The sequence below is a fragment of the Nyctibius grandis genome, chromosome 9, assembly GCF_013368605.1.
Source record: "Nyctibius grandis isolate bNycGra1 chromosome 9, bNycGra1.pri, whole genome shotgun sequence".
Taxonomy (NCBI): domain Eukaryota; kingdom Metazoa; phylum Chordata; class Aves; order Nyctibiiformes; family Nyctibiidae; genus Nyctibius; species Nyctibius grandis.
The window spans coordinates 21,602,970-21,620,804 of NC_090666.1; positions in this window are offsets into that span (position 1 = coordinate 21,602,970).

The following is a 17,835-nucleotide window of genomic DNA, read 5'->3' on the forward strand; positions in this document are numbered from 1 at the left end:
ACCCTGTAATTTTATATAATGAGACAGTAAAATAAACGAACAGCAGACATAGCAATCTGCCTGGAAGTGTAGTGATCCCAGTACTGAGGATTTGGACCCAGCTCTGGGTCTTGCTTAGAGACTGATCTTCAACTTTTGTGGACTCATCAGCCCTCCTGATTTCATATCTGCTGAAAATAACACTACTTTTTTATATTATTGTTTGTAGACCTCTTACAGTGTAGTCACAAGTTGGAAGTGTAGCCCACAGAGGTAGCTCATCATTTAGCCACTCAGCCTATTTCCTTCTTGTTGTCCTCCTTTTGTGCTAAAGACTTCACAGGGTTTTAAGCTGGCAATTAAAAACACTGCAGCAGTTTTATTAGCCCTGCATGCCATCTTGTTCTACCCATGTGATTTACTTATGCTAATTGGCCAGGTATTAAAGAACAAACACAGCAATTAATTAGCGGTCTGACAGGAATTATAAAGAAATAAAGGCCTTTCATGGGTGTCAGAGTTGAGTCACTCACAGAAGCTTACAGAGTGAAAAAATTAATGAATCATGGTCAAAAGAAGCATTTTCAGCCATGCAGTATGGCATCCAGATGTGTAGGGATTGACTACACTTTTAGTTCAGGACACAGTCTTCGAACAGGCATTTATGCTCTGTAAGGGCTCAGTGCTAGGTTTGATAGGGAGCAGTGAGCCATGGAAAGACCATGCTGTTCATGGAATTAGGCTTGATGTGGTGAGCTCAGGTGTTCAGGCAGGTCATCTTGGGCTGAGGAAAAACTTCTCGCCCCTGAGGTAGGACATACACCAAGGACAGCAAGACCTGCAACATGGCTTCACGTCTCAGATGTCCCTGGATGAAGTTGGACGTGTCCTCTTGGCACTGCTGCCTCTATTTCCCTCTTGTAAAACACGGAGGTCTTCTATATTGTACCCATTTTGTCCTGCTTGTCAATAAGCTCTTCAAAATAAGGCAATCCTATTTCCCTAGTGTGAAGAGTAGAAATTGCGATTGTTAAGGAAACAATTAGATCTGTCCCACCTGGCAGTGGCCATATTCCAGAGCTGTCTCTCCTCTTTCTAACATAGACCATTTTATCTTTAAGGGCTAAGTGACAAATGGGACCACATAATTGGACAGTTGGGGACATTACCCAGGGGAAAAAGTCTTCCATTGGAAACATTGAAAATAGCTTGTCTCATGGATGGGAGAGGTGGCAGCATGATTGGGAAAGTGGGTTATGATGTCTTCCGTTCCTTCCAGTGTCATACCATGCTGGACTTGATCCCTAGTGAAATACTGGATGAAAAATTTCTCTATCCTGCCACTGCACGCTACCACTTTCCTTCATCTTTGGATCAGGTCTACTGGTTTTGCTGCTCTGTTTGCAGTTGAGTAAGGATCACTGGGTGATGTAAGACCAGTCAGAGTGTCCTCTTTGAATTTGATTTACCTGTACGAATTATTGTTCAGTTCACTTTTGGCCATGGCACCCTTAGCTTCCATGGGATCCCATGTGACCTCCAAAGGCTGGAGGCTAGAAGGGTAGAGGGGAAAGGATGATTCTTCTCCTGTTCTAATATCCTTCCCTAAGCATCCACTTTTGAATATTATCGGAGATAACATATCCAAACAGACCATTACTCTGAAGCAATATGGCCAGTGTGATATTCTTATGGACAGATCTCCTCTCCTGTCCCACTATACAGTCCTCATCCTAAGTGTGAGTTGCCATCTAGAACTCTTATTATGTGGTCTCATTCTCCAAGGACTTCTGCCTTAAATAGGAAGATTAATCACATGGGTATCAAGCTTTCACGTAACTGTAGGGAAGGAACTTCATTATCCCAGAGAAGGTTGCAAGGACAAGCAAGATTCTTTGGGACATTTCTACACTGATCAATGGCACCTGGTCATAAATAATGATGATAAAAGAACCTGGATTCAGAAATAGATGCAGAATCTTGGATGGACCTGTGCTGAAAAAACTCAACTTACACTTCTACTCTGTGCTAATAAGGGCAGTTTATGAAAAGGCAACATTTCTATGGGGTCTTATGCTATATGGATGTCACATCTAGGGGCCCTAGTTAAGATATCCCTGTTCTTCAATTGTTTGTACAATGTAAACATCATCTTAAGCTGTCCTTCACAAGAACCAAAGCCATTCAAAGTCCATGACAGTTTTAATGTTTATTGACCGCTGTATTTGATGACCATTTGGGAAAAGGACTTCCACTGCATAATTGTTAGGCCACAGAAGGACTGTTAGGATCCATCTTATGAAAACATGGAAAGTGTTACTGAGGGAAGGCAGATAAGTGCAAACTTGCACTGAAAATGCAAACATCCGTTTGTGTATGCAAAACTCTTACAGTCACCAGCCAACACTTGCAGCTCAATACATGAACAGCTCAGAGGTTATTTTAGGTGATCCAAAATGGTCCTTCTTGGCTTTGCAGTCCATGACTCCACTATAGAAAGATTTTAAAGCAAAAAAAGCCCTCTGGTAACCAACCCATGCAGATAATGAGCCACCTCTGAGATAACAACCAGTGACGCCCAGGAGAAAACACGATTTAAGTAGAGGCTCCTTATGGCTACAGACTGCAGAAGCCAAAGCTGAATGATGAGAAATTACGCAGTATATATCCATACATGTCTGTGAAACGAACAAGTTGTTTCAAACTTTAGGACGTTACATTTTTTGGCTGCTCCAGCTCAGAGTCTGCAAAACCTCTGCTGAGCATTTGAGCACACTGTTGTTGCTCTAAAGCAAAGCAATGAGGAGAACCAGAGGAATCTGGCGTATACGTTGCTGGGCAGAGCACAGTGCAAACTTCGCTGGATACGTACCCAGCAATGACCCGCCAAACAGCTGAGAAGAGTAACAGATCTGATACTCACCAGGGAAAGGTTACTAGCCCATCTGTTGCTACTGTTGCTGCTGCTGCTATTTTTCAACATCCCTCCTTGTCAGGGTGTTCTCCAGCCAAACACCACGTCCCAGAGAATAGCGTGGCATCCACAAAGTTGCCGAAGAGAGAGCAGTGAGCACACCAAGAAAAAGTTCGAGTGGTCCCTTCCTCTTGCTTCTGCTGCACACGCTGTTTGGGGACATAGATCAGTTGAGGAGCTGAAAAACATCCAAAAATTAGACTAACCTCAGAACCAAAACACTCTTCCACTCAGCGGAGAAGAAGCCAGAGAGAAGAGGTCTCAGATGTTTGAGGCTATGCCTGAGGATGGCATGAGTCAAGCAAGGGTTGCAGTGTCAAGGGCAGACGTGGAGCTCAAGCTGACCATTTCTGGAGGAAAAATCCCCCTTGTGTTCACAGCCATCATTCCTATGCTGACAGCTCCTATGGAGATCACCTCTGAGTAGTGTGGAGTTCCCCTTACTAACCCTGGGAGCTGAGGGCACTCAGTGTGATGCAGCAAAGAACCCAAATAAAAGGTCGCATCTCTGTAAGTGACTTCAGATTATGTGGACCAAAAAGTATTCAGACAAACAGCACTTCCTGGAGCAGTGAAGCTGTTTTGAACAAGAGATGAAATCCATGCTCACATGGGTGAAAGTGTTGCTATGACTTCAACACTAAGAAAGTTCACAAAATTTCTATTTCCTGTTTTAACATAGACATAGTTATTAACAGCAAAATTGACATGAATTTAGGGCAGACATGAAACAAGGCCTGAAATGAACACGTAACATTTTATGTTTCATTTTACTGAGACAGGACTCCAAAGAATCTCTTCTCTTGGCCAGCTCCTGAGGGATATTCCTTCCCTTTTATTTCCATTTAGCTTGTTAGCAGGATAGGACTGAATTACGTCCTTCAGTTCAGGCATACCCAGTTCAACCCAAAGAAGCATGTAGCTTGCATTGTGGGAGAGGGACACAGAAATTCTGCATGACTTGTTTGACATGGATGCAAGAAACCCTTTAGAGCACAGAAAACCTCAAGAATTACCAATGCCGGAATTTAGTTGGGACACCAAAATTAATTTTCTTACCATTGTGAAAAGCAGAAAAGGAGGTATGCGATGAGCATGGGAGAAATGGGGATTTTGAGGGTCTTCTCCGAAAAGGCAAAATAGCTCCCTTCTCTATGCTGGACAAAAAACCCCAAATCTGCCTGAGGAAGACAATCTACGGAATCATAGGTAATTTCTTGATGGCCCTGGATCCAGTCATTAAATAGGCCTGACATCGTTAGTATATAAGAGCTGATGTTTTTGCAGCTTGTAGTGGCATGGCTGGGAGCCATATATAGAATTATATAGACAGGATGAAATGTTTTCCAAGGGAAAACATGCACAATGAGAATATGCTTCTGTTCTTCCCTAAAGCAACAGAAAGCCGTTGCCAAGCTATGCTCAGTCAAGCTGCTGTACGTACCAGGAAATAGGCTTCCTTCCAACGTAAAGCTATAAACCAAGAGAGATAAAAGGGGTTGAAATAAAAATAAAGGGAAAGTGAAAACCTTTTCCTCACTTATATTCCTCTCTAGACATGGCTAGCATTTGGAAGATGCTTCCATTACTATCTGCACCATGGGATCCATGAGCTTCCACCATGCCAAGTTCTGGATTATGTGATCTTGCCTGTCTCCTACAGCTCAGTAGGTGACCACCCATTCCACATGCCTGCATAGCACTTTGTAGGTGGTTCAGAGCAGCAACCTTGATCTGATAACCCAGTGCCTACCTAAATGGGAATGAGAAATGACTCCCCTGAAACAGACCTCTTTATTCCATGGCCTTTCATGAAGTTTTGAAAAGAAAAAGTGAAGATATTGGAGCATAACTATAGAAGAATCACCTCCCTTCCCCATGCTTCCATTTCCCCATTATCTGTTGGGTGTGAATATTTCACCCCAGAGCACCGTATGGATAGAAGAGTCAGTAATTGCACATCACTCTCATCATTGCAGGTTACTAACACATCATCATGAATATTGCTGTGTCTTCCCTTCCCCCAGCCTTGGTTGAAATCCAGGATGAAGTGAAGGGAGGTGCACGCTGCACACAGACGTTCACTCGCTTCCTGCAAAGCCCCTTCACTGCTTAAGTGTGACATGAAGCAATTATTTTGATATCAAGCGTAAGAGGTTCAGGACAATGAAGCTGTCTTTGTATGGATGGTGATGCCGTTAACAACAGGGAGGGAGAACAGATGAGGAATATCTTCTGTGTTTTGAGGGGAAAAGATGGTTGGAATGGACAAGTCTGCCCTACAGAAAACTCTGGCATTTAGGCATTTGTGTTCCACCCTGAATCAGTCCAAAAAGGTCAACATTTCTCTATTTTTCCACTCAGAATAAAATTTCCACTTGAAAAACACTAAAAAGACACCATTTAGCAACGCCAAATATTATACTAAAACATTAAATATAGCAATGTAAATATTGCATAGAAAGTATCAATACACATGGCACCCTCTGCCCAAATATAAATGTGAGATGGACAAAATCAGGTTGGGACTGAACGACTTGAGAAACTTGGAACAAAATAAGTCTGAAGTCTGTCTTGCTGTTTTAGCAGCCCGACATTTTTCAGTCACAAATTTACTCAGCGTCACACGTTCCCGAGAAATATTTTGCCTTGAAACGTCCCTTTCCAATGGAAAACAGCTTCTGTCACAATTTTTTTTCAGCCAGCTTTGACTGTGGCCAGCAAGGCCCCATGGGGATCCTCTGGGGAGAGCTCAGTGTATTTGCTTGGGAGTACAGCATCCCCTCAAAAGATGGTGCTACAGAGTAAGGATAGGCAGCATGGGACCCAACGCCTCTGCTGCACAAATGAGAAGGATGATTTTTTTTTTTGGCTTTGTTTCAGTAAAAATACCAGGGTATTCTGAGAACATTTGTCAGCACTGCTCTCCAAAACTGGAGGCACATGCATACATGGGCTGATACTGAGGTCTGACATCTCAAGAATCAGTGTGATCCCAGTGGAACTGAACCATTAAACAAAGTTTCGGAGGGAATCAAATAAAAGAGGTTTTGAGCAGTGGAATTAGCAAACTCAAGGACATGAAGCCTTGGTAAGGGAGACTACTTGAATTCTGTTTTGTTTAAGGAAGTGCACACCTATGTTGGTGTGATCTATGCTTGGGACTTCCCCAAAGTCCCATCTTACGTAAATTTTCTGATGTCTAATAAAGTTTGTGCTCCCTTGCAGCCTGTCTTGTGGGATGACTAAGAACATATTCCTGATGTTGTTCTGGAAAAATTCCTAAAGATTTGGACACTTCCACTTCTTCTTCCTCTCCACCGTGGCACTAAGAAGTTCTCTGGAGGTGGAAGATAGACAGACATGTTATACATCCATACACCAAAATCAAGCACAGAGACAACATCAAAGTAGTTGGAATAACACGAGATATGCTTACCTCAGTAGCACGCCTGAACTAATAAAGACACATTATCATAACTTGAAGTCATATTCAGACCTGAATATATACATTTTAAAAGCCTAGGTCCTTATTAGTCTGTGGTGTACAGCCTGCCTTAGATGGGGAGGGTCACCTCCCACCCCTGGAGGTGCGCCTTCTGGGTGCAAAAGGTTCCCAATCCAGATGCAGCCAGCTCTGCTGGACTGAAACCAGCTCCCCAATAAGCCTGACACACAGGACACAGGTAGAACTTATCCTTTGTTTGCCCAGGGTGACCCAAGATGTAGGATGGAGTACCTTGGCAAGTCTTGTATGTTTTTACCTGTAAACCCCAAACAAGCAACCCCCTATGGAAAGAATGGGGGAAAGCAGAGATGCAAAGCGCATCTGCAGAACTGCACATGGCATCCTTGTTTAATTATTATTTTTCCAGTGGAGGATTTGTGGACAGGAAAGATGACACCAAACCAGCCCTTCAACTTATCAGAGTTAGGGCAATCACTTGAGTGTGGCATACTTTTCCTTTAAAATCAGTGGTGGTTTTAGTTTATGTACATATGTGTGTGTGTGTCTGTGTACCTGTGTATACATCCATATATATACATACCTACAGCTGCAGCTGGTGGAAGGCTACAGAAGGCAGCTGCGAGAGTCCTTAAGGTGGGAGACTGCCTAACATTGCCCTAACTGGTTTGCATTGGACCGAGTCAGAGGGAGAGCAGGTTGCAACATGGAGAAGGTTCCTTTTAGCAGCCAGTTCCTCACCCTACATCAGGGAGCTGCCGGAGCATCCTCCCAGGCAGAGCAGCAGAGCAAGCCATTCTCTCCTTTGCCTCGTGTAACCTCCCTGCAGATGTGTAAGAGGCCAGGATGTGCAGAGCCATTACTCGGACCGAGAGCAGCCAGTGGGGGGAGGTGAAGTTTAGGCTGTTTCAACAGTAGAAGCAGTAGATAGTCCAAACCTAGCGAGTCTCTTTGCAGGGGTGAATGACGGGAGAAAATCAGGTCTGCCACCTCTGCCCAGGAGGGCTTTCTCTGCTCCGGTCCATGTCAGGCACACAGGAGGTGAGGAGAGGTGGGGCTGCTTCTCCAGAAGTTGAGGGCATTTTCAAGAGCCTGAAAGCTTTCCAACTTCTTCATCTTGGAAGTGTGAAAAAAGGGGTGTGAAAAGGGGTGACTCAGTTGCTTTGATTAAAGCCTTCAGGTGAAGGCTACCCTTGGAAACCCAGCTAGAGCTGGGAAGAACCAAGGTTGCCCCAGGTGCCTGCTGTGCAGACGGGGAGAAATTGGGCAAGAATCCATCCCAAATCTGGAACAAATGGCCCTACTGCAGTGAGCACTGTGATGTGACCTCTCTGAGGTTGTGCCAAGGGTGGTTGGAAAGCAATAGAAAGCATGCAGGAGGTGCTGAGGGATCCTGTATGCTGATGGTGCAGACAGGGAGACAAGCACAGCAAAAGCCATTCATTCTTGGGGGCTGCTATAGGCTTGGGCCTGGGGTTATTGCAAAGATATGATTTACATTTGAAAAATATGAAATGCATGTGCCTGAAGTTTTCTTACTTGCACCTGTGCTATGCTACATAGAAAGTAGTATGGTACTCCTTTAACAGGCTTATGAATCCTCTACCAGTGCTCACCATCTCTCATTTTTGAAGCTGCTGGGAGTAGGACAGGAAAGGGGAGTTGGGAAGGTGTTTTCCAGGCCAGATACATACCTGTTTTTTCCTTCTTGTTCGTTTTGCTTTGTAAAGCCATCTAAGGAACCTGAAGGTACACAAGTCCATGGGAACTGATGAGGTGCATCCACAGGTCCTGAGGGAACTGGCGGATGAAGCTGCTAAGCCACTATCCATCATTTTTGAGAAGTCGCAGCAGTCTGGTGAAGTTCCCACTGACTGGAAAAGGGGAAACATAACCCCCATCTTCAAGAAGGGGAAAAAGGAAGACCTGGGGAACTACAGGCCAGTCAGTCTCACCTCTGTGCCTTGCAAGATCATGGAGCAGATCCTCTTGGAAACTATACTGAGGCACACGGAAATCAAGGAGGTGATTGGTGACAGCCAACATGGCTTCACCAAGGGCAAATCCTGCCTGACAAATTTGGTGGTCTTCTACGGTGGGGTTACAGCACTGGTGGATAGTGGAAGAGCAACTGATGTCATCTAGCTGGACTTGTGCAAAGCATTTGACACTGTCCTGCATGACATCCTTGTCTCTAAATTGGGAGACACGGACGTGACAGATGGACCACTCAGTGGATAAAGAATTGGCTGGATGGTCGCACTCAAAGAGTTACAGTCAATGGCTCAATATCCAAGTGGACACCAGTGACGAGTGGCGTTCCTCAGGGGTTGGTATTGGGACCAGTCCTGTTTAACATCTTTGTCGGTGACATGGACAGTGGGATTGAGTGCGCCCTCAGCAAGTTTGCTGACGACACTAAGCTGTGTGGTGCGGTCAACACGCTGGAGGGAAGGGAGGCCATCCAGAGGGATCTTGACAGGCTTGAGAGCTGGGCCTGTGCAAACCGCATGAAGTTCAACAAGGCCAAGTGCAAGGTCCTGCATGTGGGTCGGGGCAATCCCAAGCACAAATACAGGCTGGGTGGAGAATGGATTGAGAGCAGCCCTGAGGAGAAGGACTTGGGGGTGATGGTTGACGAGAAGCTCAACATGAGCCGGCAGTGTGTGCTTGCAGTCCAGAAGGCCAACCATATCCTGGGCTGCATCAAAAGAAGCGTGGCCAGTGGGTCGAGGGAGGTGATACTGCCCCTCTACTCCGCTCTTGTGAGACCCCACCTGGAGTACTGTGTTCAGCTCTGGGGGCCCCAACATAAGAAGGACATGGAGCTGTTGGAGCGAGTCCAGAGGAGGGACACGAAGATGATCAGAGGGCTGGAGCACCTCACCTATGAAGACAGGCTGAGAGAGTTGGGGCTCTTCAGCCTGGAGAAGAGAAGGCTCCGGAGAGACCTCATAGCAGCCTTCCAGTATCTGAAGGGGGCCTACAGAAAAGCGGGAGAGGGACTTTTTACAAAGGCAAGTAGTGACAGGGCGAGGGGGAATGGTTTTAAACTGAAAGAGGGTAGATTTAGATTAGATATTAGGAAGAAATTCTTTCCTGTGAGGGTGGTGAGACACTGGCCCAGGTTGTCCAGAGAAGTTGTGGCTGCCCCCTAGTTGGCAGTGTTCAAGGCCAGATTGGATGAGGCTTTGAGCAACCTGGTCTAGTGGAAAGGTGTCCCTGCCCATGGCAGGGGGGGTTGGAACTAGATGATCTTTAAGGTCCCTTCCAACCCAAACCATTCTATGATTCTATGACACACATGTAGATACAGTAGCACTGTGGAGCGGAATGAGTATAAGCAGGTGAGAAGCAAGATTGGAGGTGTGGAGCTGAGGTTTTCTCTCTGAGAGTTTGGCTTGTAGTCTGATGCCATCATGAAGGCTTGTTCAGTTTGTTAGTCAGAAGTTCTGCATCTTTAGTCTTTCATTCTCCCCTCCTGAAAATGCACTTAGACCCCCAAATCTGCCTACTGTTGCAAAATCAGAGCTTGCTATGATACCAAGAGACTACAGAAACAGATGTGAGCCTGTTATGAGGGAAGGGTGAGTGACAGGATTTCGCTTACGAGTGACTGAATCTGAAAAAAAGAAAAGAAGTGCAGCTTTAAGAAAATGCAACCAATAATTAATACAGGGATTGGGCTTGCCTGAGGCTAACATGGAGGCCCAGTGCTTAGGAGAGATAAAAGAGGATTAGGTACTTCACTTGTAAGAACAGCATCCACCAGCTCCAGCAGATAAGATAATAGTTACAAGGGCTGTCAAGCCTCGTGCCTCCTGCGCTGGTGGCGTTGACTGGCAGCATGAGTCAAGTTACTTCCACACACCCACACATGGTGCACAATTAGTGAGGTGCTGTGGGCAGGGCTGCTTTCCTTGGAAAACAGAGCTGATCACTGCAACTGGAGGCCAGAAACTGGGAGGTGAGTCTATTGCAGCGGGGTAATTACCGCCATCGAGGAGTACGGGACCGATCCTGCCTCCATGCCTGCACAGATCAAAGGAGTTAAGAGTCTGGGAACAGCAGTGGATTCCTCCTTTCAGTGACATTAAGTAGCAACACAAACTCAGAACTGGGACAGAAGAAATATGTGTATGTGTTTATTTTTTAACATACCATATAAACGAACTGCAGAGCTCTCTGCCATGGGATGTATCTACAAAAAAATTTAGCAAGGTTAAAGGGAAAAAAAAGTTTCTGCTTTTTCTGTTGAATACAAGCTTCTTCACAGTTACTGGAATGAATTGTGATTTTGAAAGGGCTGTTAGATGCACTTCTACCTAGTGCAGGCCAATTTTGGTCATTAAAGATCAGACAAAGACCTAACTTAGGATCTGGGATTGTTTCATCCCATAAGGGTGATTCTAACGTTTTACGCCTTTCTGGGGCTCTGCTGGTGCTTCTGACTCTTTGAACCAGGACATGGCATTAGACAGACCTTGGTTCTGCCCTTATGTGCCATGGTCCTATGAAATAATCTTCCCTATCTCTCTAGAGAAGTCTGAACTGCATCTTCTAGGGTTATGTGTTATCATGTTTCAAGAGTTTCTCCCCAGCGAGCTTCACCATTTACCTGGCTCTACATCCCCAAGGCACATCACCGGTGGGAATTCTTCACCCCACTGACAAAACCTTTCCTTGATGTCATGGTGCTTACTCATTGCTTGGAAACCTGCACATGCTTTGCCCTCCAAATCAATTTTTAGAAGTGGCTTGGTGCCATTTGCCCTCCCTTGAGTCTTCCAAAAAAAGAGATTCCTTCCAAGCTGGGCAATGCCGTCCCCCTTTGTCCAGCAAATTATTTATTTATATTTTTTTTGAGGATATGAAATCTCTCCATCCAGATCCCCAGAGCTATATATACTCAGTGTGCCTTGTTCTCATATTAGGGCTTGCAAAGAAGGAAAACATCTTGCTGTGCCGGACCAAGCATTTCACAGCATCGTGCCCTGGCTCCCAAGACAGTTTGTCGTACTGGCCAGCTGCCTCTGCATATGGGTTCAATTGCATCAGCCCCTACTCCAGCTCAGTAGACAGTGGGGCAAACTCTGTCCTTCCTTGGATCCAGGGACAATCTTAGCAGCATTGCAAAGGTAAAAACAAAGTTAGAATTGGGCCTCCTCTTGCATCCTCCTTCCCTCCCCAGAGAGTCAGATGATTAATGGGAGCTTGCTTTGCCGTGTCTTTTCTCTCTGTGAAAAGCTACCCATTTTCTGGCACTGTCAGCCCAGGACTGTTCAGATAAGCGTGGCCATGCTTCCTTGCTGCCCTGAAAAGTTTATTTTGTGCATATATGCTAAAACACCAGCCTTTTAAAAATGCACACCCCAAAATGCTGGTACTACTAGGTCACATAAAACACTGGTGAGGATTGTGAGATTTGGAAGTTTATTTCAATAAATTGCTCCTGGAGGCAGGTGTTTCATCACGAATTTCCATTTTTTATTGGTAGCCTGCATAGCTTCAGAGAAAACCTTGAGAGAAAAAATAAACCCCTTGCAACTCCAACACCACAAGGAAAATAAATCTCTCTCTGTCAAATGTATTACTTTTTGAAGTCCTATAGTTACTCTGGAGAGAGACTGAAAGAGTTAAGAGTGACATAATTTTAGTGTCCAATCTGTCTCCTTAGTTAAGAATTTACTAGCATTGCATAAGCTTCCTGTAACAAGGTAACCAGATATAAATTGACTGCTAAAAATAGTTTTACCGTGTTAGTCATCCCTAATTAACTTGCTTCAGCTGTCTTCAAAGGTGCTATTTAAATCCATCCATCTTCTCGAGATGTGGAGGATACTGATACATAGACAGAGGTGCATGTCAGCTCGTGATAGTTTGTGTTAATTACTGGGATATATGTGTGTTTGAACATAATTCTGGGAGTGATGGAAATCAGCCTGGAGGGCAGAGTTTGACATCAGGCTTGTCCTGTGATTCTTAAGAAGAAAAGGAAGATAAACTGAGATACTGAAGGGAAATGGTTGGAGGGGCCTCCAAGTTCTGGTCTTTGCAATGGCAGTAAATAAGCAGAAAAAGGAATACTGTGGGTTTTACTGGAACTAGATTGCTTTGCAAAGAAAGGTTTGTTCAAGTAAACCGTGTTCTGATCCAGGCAAGTGAAATGTCCCCTGGACACAGAAAGTGAGGAAAACTGTTTCCCTATGGATTTGAGCCCCATATCTCCCCTGTCATTCCCTACCATGCAACAATACTCTCCTGTTTGACCGCTTGCCATGTTCCTACATCCCGTAGCCACTATGTCATCTCCTCTCCTGTTCCTAGACCTTGGTAAGTGGTCACATACTCATAGCTGGTTTCAAACTCTGGACCTTGTGGCCAAGCACAATAGATAATCACTGGGATCAGACTGTAGCTTTTCTCTTGGCAAGAGAGCATTAGTTGGCCTCTAGCTCCTCTAATCTGCCATTGTTTATTGGGGAACATAACGTCTTTGAGATTATACTCCACTGGCTGAAGTTTCTTGATGGAGTCAGGTGGCCCACATGAAAGCATAGGCTGGAAGACAGTAATTTTGAGATCACTAATATTATTTCCATTTAGAAAGCAAGGATACAAGTATATGGCAAACTTTGGAGCTGGAAGACCAAAGCAAGGAAAGTAACGACTCTGGAAAGTGGTTTGGAACAGTTATTTGAATAAAAGTACCCTTTTCCTTTATTCTCAGGGGACTAAGCTCAGGAGATGTTAGCAAAAAATATCATCAAGGCAGCCCAGGGGAAGGGTATGACCTGCTTACAAATCACTCTCATCTACCACTGCTACAAGGACAGCTTTTTCTTCAGTTGTCCACACTTCAAAAAGGGCCTTGAAGAACAGAAAGGAGAATTCAGAAAACAGCCATTGTTTGACTCAAAATCTGAGAAGCCTGCTCTAAGTGAGAGAGCAGATGGATGCTGTCTGATTAGGTGATCCATAAAACAGCAAACATGATTTTCAAATACCTGTATGGCAACTATATTCCAGAGAGCAAATAGTTCTCTGATATAGTAGAACCAGAGCAGAACAAGACCAGCCACAAGACAAACTTAGACCAAAAATTGACAGATGCTGGAGCATACAGGGGAAAGAGTTGTCTGTCCTTCAACCCACCTGAATTTGCTTCTGATAGGACAGACTTTGCCACATCCTACATGTATGACCTAGAGGCAAAGTTGCCAACAGCCCCCCAAAAGGAGAATATTTATTGCTCCATGCACTGTATATTGCCTCCTCAGAGGTCCTACCATGTCAATATTTGTACACAGCTTGAGTCTGATCTCTCATACAAGTTAGTGGATTAGATGGGCAAAGCAAAATGCCAAGACTTTTTTAAAAAACTCCACTGTGAAACAGTCTTTTTATCCCACAATTTCAGGGGTACTCAGCTGTTGACTCAGAGGGCCTTGTTGTGGGCTCAGCACCAAGCCCTTTACCTCTGGCATATTCAGCCAGAACCTTATTTTCATAGCACAGTTCTCAGCTGTCCTGACCCCTGTTTCAAGACAGGTTTGACTGTGGCAGCAGGAGGTGGACAAAACAGCTTTTAGAAGGCTCTGCAGAGTGACTCAGCAGCTAAGCTCTCGTTACGTGACCCAGAATCCACTTGGCACAAAACCTGCCTCTTCTCACTCCTGGGCCACTGCTCCGCTTGCTGCAGCACGGCTTGTCCTCACCCTCGCTCACCCTGACCCTTACTCCGGGACTCTGCTTTGCCTTCCTTTCTGTAGGCACCAAAGTGGTTCTTAGCTTGGCCAGGGCTTTTCCCTTCCAGCTCCTCCAGGTAGGACAGATCCAGATGAGTTTTGGTCCTGTCTGAAGACAATAGGTGGAAGGTACTTCTCCCTCCCCTTGCTCCCCCGCCCGACTACCCCTGCCCTTCCCACTCCCATGCTCCTGCTCTGCATCAGCCCTTTGGAATTCTTTTCATCTCCAATCCTTCCAGCTCGACTGCTTCTTCCTGTCTGGATCGCAGTTGAAAGCTCCATTTGTTTAATTTGGCTTTTAATTGACCTCATCCAACGCTTGTTGATGTCTCAGCTAATCTGTCTTTCTCCTCTGCTTATCTGGTGCAGTCCTTTGAAGTCTCCAACACGATAAAGTGTCCTGTAAGAAGAGAGAACAAAAGATGACTGGGACAAAATTCACATCTAGGTCTCACTGTCAGGTCAACGTTTAAGTTGTTCCTCAAATCTGAGGCAAGAAGGAGAAGGAAGGAGGCTTCCAAGGAACTATTAAATAATTTATATCAATCTCCACTTAGCTGGAGAATTTTTGTGACAACCTCTGCTAAATAATTGCATCATTCAGCTCTCCATCTGTCAATAAGAGCAGGTAGTACAACCAGCTCTCAGCAGAGGTATTGTGAAGCCTGGATCCTCCCTCAGCATTTATGAAGTGTTCATATGCCCTGGCGTAGAATGGGAGAAAATATGTTTCTGCCAGTGCTGTTTGCACCTACCAGGTTTGCCTAGGGCAGCTGGGGGGTTAGAAGTGCAAATGCCACTGAAATGGGAGCCAGGGAGAAAAGATGGATGAACATTATGGAAAGCACCTAAAGCTATCTTTTACTTGACATGTTAGCTAAGCCATTCCCCTTCACCGTGTCTATGTCTGGAGAGGCTAAAATAGGGTTTGTCAGCCTCCCTTTGCTTGCCAGAAGTTTGAGCTAAAAAGCTCATCTGACTTCTGAGCTGAATTCAGGATTTTCAGTCAGGTGAATGCATTCCTGAGGTGGTGAAACCTGGCTGGGACTTGGGGTCCCACCTTAAGTGCAGGTGCCACCATCTCAAGACATTTGGCTTGCTCTGAACTCAAGTACTTCTATTGGAGGCAACACAAACATAGCTGGAGAGCTTGGATTTAAAAAGGAGGCTTAAACACCTTAGCCTGCTGCTAGATATTGAAAAAACATTGTTTAAGAACCTGCCGTTAGTACCTAATCTCCACTGAAAGCTAACGGGATTTGGGCTCCTAAGTGGTAGTATGTGTTCTTGCCTTCAATGATGAATGCTTTAAAGCTTCCAATTTTCAAAGTCCAAAATGGCAAGACAAATGCATCCCTAGTGTAATGGATACAGGTCCCATTGATTTCAGCTTTTGGGAGATTATAGTCATGAAAATGTTCCGTGCAAACTTTGCAAAGAAATAAAAGACTTTGCAGAGGCACAGCAGGGAGCGTTACAAATCAAAGGATATGTTCTGCAAAGCTGTTTGCTCATGAGTCATGGCATGAACAGAGTCCAGGACTCAGGGGAAATGAAAGGGTCTTACTAAAAGCAATATACCATTGAGTGTGTTTGTATATATGTACAAAGCCCAATCTTAGCTCCAGAGGCATAACAAAGACAGAAAAAGCCCACGGAAGGAATTTAACTTGGTTCTATCAGATACAAGTCTGTTATTTTCATCCTGAGACAGTGAACTCCGCTGTTCACTGTGTAACCCAATTCTGAGTTCAAGAGCTTGACATTCTGAGTTATTCATTTTTGATGTTATTTACTCATAAAAATCACTGTCTGAGAATGCAGAGAAATGCATTAAAATGTGTAATGAAATGGAAGCATAAGATCAAACTCATATCTGTGCCAGGAAAGGGAAAGATCCCATCCCCAGGTACTCTCCAGATGTGCAAAGTTAGGCAGTTGTAGATGTAGACATATTTTTTTTTCCTTAATCTTGCAGTTCCTCATGCAAAGTTTTTGACAAAATTGCAGCATAAAATCAATTGCCAAAAGGCACAGTGAGAAAAGTTTCAGCAGAAATAAAATGTTCTAAAAGCTGGTGAGTCATTCAATATCCAGTTGAGGACTTCTTAGAAACATTAAAAGAACTGTATGGAAAAAAAGCTATGCTAGTCACCCAGAATTAAAACTGGGATCTCCTGAAACAAGTCTTCTCTAAATAGTCCACTTTTCAAATTTATTTACAACGTGGTTCCTGGAAGAAAAAGAGAGATTAAAAAAAATGGTTCCTGTCTTCAACCCTGCTCATAGATACCATCTGGATTGCAGACAGCTCACCCAAATGAAAATTGAGCTTGTGTAGCTTTCTAAATTGATATTTCAGGATCTCTGTTTTGCACCAACTGAAAAAAGCACAAATTTTCTGGTAGCGAGTGTGTGTTAACATGGCTTCTATTTTATTAAGAAGAAGAAAAAAAAATCATGGCAGCCATTTAGCTGTAATGGCCAAGATATAAAATGTCAGTTTTATTTATGGTAAGTAGCTGGGTAGAAAATATGTCCTGGCATCAGTTGAGATTTCAAGAACTTTGTTTTTCTTTTTCTCTTACTGCATGAAATAATGCTGTATTCTTAACAAACAAACAAAGCAAAACAAAGACGGAGACAGCCCTCCCCAGCAAGAAGGATCATGTTCTTCTCCCTAGATAACCACCTCCAGAGTGAGGGGACCTGCTAGAGATGCAGGGACACGGAATTCCAATCAGATGCAACAGGGACTTAAACCCATGCTTTCCATCTCCAAGTTCACACGCTAATCACTGGAGAAATGAGTACTCTGGAGCTGTTTTCTGCTCTGTTTTTGAATAAAAATTCTGTGCTGAACCTGAAAACTGTGCTTGTCAAAAAAAAAAAAAAGAAAAAAAAAGAAAAAAGTGCCACTGCAGTCAGTCCACTCTTGCCACGTGTGCAGCTGTCGATGAACCCACATTTTCCAAAAACAAACACTTCCATTGGAAAATTCCTCCCCAGTTCTCAATGATGAGCACTAATTTATTCCTTGTCTGAGTTGCCAGAGCTGCTTACAGGGTCAGCAATACCCAGACTGTGGCCGGTAAGATGACAGCCACGCTGAGACTTGTGAACAGCAGCAATCTGGCTTTGTGCTACTGGTACGTGGGTGTAACACTGCTTTTACTCTTGACTTGCATTTCTGGTGAGCTTACACAGAGGTCATTAAATCATTAAAACACCACCTGAACCAGAGTCATAAACAGGTCTGACTAAACTCAAGCAGTTAGCATTTCTGGGTTTTTTAGCATATAGCTTCATTCTCCCTCCATTATAATCAATTATCCTGTGGTTTACCTTTATATATTATATAACTCTTTCCCCAAGGAAACCTCCTTAGTAGACCACCATGCCACTGACCACAGACAGCTAGAAAGCTGCCCTGGCAAGTTCCTCTTATCTGGATGTGAAAAGTGACATCAGGCAGGGCCCTGCCTCTTCTTACACTGGTAAATTAGTCAAGCCAGGTTTTGTAAACACTTTTTTTTCTGCTTCAAAGAGACTTTATCTGTCCAAAAAGAGCCGAGTATGGATTTCTAAAAGCAGACTTAGATCTCTCAGCCAAGCATGTGTTGAAGCCATCCCATGATGGCAGAATTATAAAAAGCAGGGCAGTCCTT